Source organism: Octopus bimaculoides, chromosome 14 (genome assembly GCF_001194135.2).
Source record: "Octopus bimaculoides isolate UCB-OBI-ISO-001 chromosome 14, ASM119413v2, whole genome shotgun sequence".
NCBI classification, from domain to species: Eukaryota; Metazoa; Mollusca; class Cephalopoda; order Octopoda; family Octopodidae; genus Octopus; species Octopus bimaculoides.
Window position 1 is genome coordinate 1,973,494 of NC_068994.1, and position 3,158 is coordinate 1,976,651.

Below are 3,158 nucleotides of genomic sequence, written 5' to 3' on the forward strand. Positions count from 1 at the left end.
CACTTGGGAAGAAATTCATAAAAAACAGTGCCATCTGGAGAGAATAATCTGACTCAGTGAAACAGTGAAGAACCACAGTCGTCCAAGCCCCACCATAACATCAACCACCACCACCACCACCACTTCAGATGCGTGCGTGTGTGTGTGTGTGAATGCCAGCATAGAAATGAGCTGAGAGAAAATCTGAGTTTAAGAAGAATGAAGGGTTTTGTAGCAAAGAAAAGGAAGACTGAGTTGTGATGTGAGTGAGATGGAGGAAGGTTATAGTAGAAGGAAAGGCCAAGCACTCCAAGAAAATGAAGCCTGCAGAAGAAGGATGCCAAGGAAGACTTAGGACAAAGTGGTGAGGGATGATGTGAAGATGCTGCCTCACATTGAGCAGATGACAAAGGACCTTCTTCACTGGTGATACTGCAGAAGACCTAACCCTCCATTGTAAAAACACCCTCACAAACGTAGTGTTTAGAGGATGACATATTTTGTGCCCTGCCAAGGGTACAAATTACATGCTGGTGCTTCCTTTCACCTTTCATCCCCTGCTTCTCCCACCCTCTCCATCACCCTATTATTCACATCCTGCCACCATCCTTTAAATTGTTTCCCTCTTCCCCCATCCCATCTCTCATTTCCACCACCCACCCAGTGCTAACTCCATCATCCCTTCATAAGCCCCATGTTTAAGACATGGTATTCATCGACCCTCACTCTTATCCCTTCACCCCCACTTTCATTTTGTCCATTTCTGTTGTCACTAATCCCTTTCTACCCAACTTCACCCCAAATACCCCTACAATTTATATCATACTTCTGTTCTTTTCTCCAACCCTGCCATTCCACTCCTTCAGACTCAGGGTGGATGCCTTGACTCACCCAAGCCAGTGTACCACCCGAGATTATTGAGTCCTCTCAGCACTTACACATTTCTCTCCTCACTCATTTCTGGTCTTGCTGCTGGCAGCATTCCACTCCAGTTCCCCTCCTTGGTCTATATGTCGTAGCTCTCTCTAAGCAACCCATACATTGCCACACCCCACCCCTCTTGTAGTGGGGCTTCAATGGAAGATGAACAAATCACAGACCTTCATGAGTGACTGAGACACTTTCACAAATACGACACCAGTAACCATTGTAAAGTGGTTCGTTAATGAATAGAGAATGCATAGGGTTATGGGAGACCCCTTAATTCAAGCTCTCTAGCATTGGTGCCATGAGAAAATGTACCATGAACCCCAGTGTTTTCACCTATGGACCCTTTGATTCTTATTTTACTCTTCTGGACCCTATTATCCATTCAATGTTATAAAAAAAAAAGACCCCTTTAAATATATTTATAATTAAATATAATTAAGAATTTATTTAAAAATTGTTAAAATAATTTCTGCATTGTAGAAGTATAAACAAGTTATTGCAGATGAATTTTATGAGAAACCTCTTATATGGTCCCTTAAGGGCAATATGGATCCCAGTTGAGAAGCACTGCTCTACACTCTGTTAAGGGGTTGGCAATAGAAAGGGCATCCAGTTATAGAAACCAGCACCAGTGTTTGGCAGCAGGAAACTCCTAATAAGGAAATGGTTTTGATTGTGATGACGCTGTCCAAGAGATGCCAACATTGAAAGAGGATGGAAATTGATGATGACGATCGCAATGATGACAATGATCAGCTTCAGCAGTTTTTGGAGCCAAATTTTCGTTGCTTAGCTCAGACAGATTTTCTTCAGCCACATACCATTTCCGTTGCCAGATCCCACCTGTTTCCAAACACACACACACATACACAATGAACTTCTTCCAGTTTCAGACTACCAAATCCACTCACAAAGTCATGGTCTGCTCAACGCTATAATAAAGTACACCTGCCCATGGTGCCAGACTGTGGGATTGAACCTGAAGCCATGTTGGAAAGCAAACTTCTTAATCACATGTCCACACCTGTACCTATAATGACCATATATACATACATACATATATGTGTGTGTGTGTGTGTATGTATATACATATATTGAAATATATATGAGGAAGTCAATCAGATTGACCCTAGTATGCAACTGGTATTTAATTTATCGACCCCGACAGGATGAAAGGCAAAGTCAACCTCGGTGGAATTTGAACTCAGAACATAAAGACAGACAAAATAGCGCTAAGCATTTCACCCAGCGTGCTAACGGTTCTGCCAGCTCAATGCCTTTTATTGTTTATAATATTGTCAGCGGTTTAGCATGCATAAAAAAAACACTTATAACAGTAAATATTATCAATTAATAATTAAGGGTACTAACAGGTAGTACCATCATGCTAAACATAGCAGTCAAAATAACCAAACCAAAAGTTTTCACTTAAACACAAAGGTGAAAGCAGGCAAATGAATAAAAACAAAGAACCTTGTGGTTTGGTTATTTTGATTGCTATATTTAGCATGCTGGTACTACCTGTTAGTACCCTATATATATATATATATATATATATATATACACACACACACACACACAGATAGATAGATAAACAGACAGATAAATAAACAAATATCTATATGTATGTGTATGTATGTACCTGTATATGTGTGTTATCATGAAAATGATTAAAGAACAGAATTACGTAATCACTTTTACTTATTTACATGAAGCTCTGATGAGGTTGTAAGATGTTATAATGTCACTCACCTTTAGGTCATATTTTATTTCATACGAGAAACTATTGTAAGCCAATGAATGTGATTATATAACACCTGTTCTTTTGCCATTTATTAATTTTATATTATGCTCTGTATTTATCTCTTGGTTCTTACAGGAGTCCAGTGCTAAGGACATTAAAGAATTCATTCTACCTTGCTGCCAGAGCATAGAAATATGCCATATATTATAAATATAGACAGTTCTCACAACTTGGTATTCATGCTGCTATGGCTAAGCTTTTATATATATATATATATATAATATATATATATTGATATATATATATATATGTGTGTGTGTGCATGTATATACTCTTTTAATCTTTAACTTGTTTCAGTCATTTGACTGCGGCCATGCTGGAGCACCGCCTTTTAGTCAAGTAAATCAACCCCAGGACTTATTCTTTGTAAGTCTAGTACTTATTCTATCAGTCACAGAGACACACACACACACACACACATACACACACACGTATATGTATATAT

At 38.7% G+C, this 3,158-nt stretch overlaps 2 protein-coding genes across 2 annotated transcripts in view; both read right to left on the minus strand.

Annotated features, from left to right (window-relative positions):
- The window catches only part of LOC106873952 (protocadherin-18), a 139,806-nt gene that overhangs the window by 66,205 nt on the left and 70,443 nt on the right, over positions 1–3,158 (minus strand). The gene's annotated exons all lie outside the window — the stretch shown is intronic.
- LOC106873949 (protocadherin beta-15) overlaps positions 1–3,158 on the minus strand; it is a 38,851-nt gene that overhangs the window by 29,650 nt on the left and 6,043 nt on the right. The window lies entirely within an intron of this gene.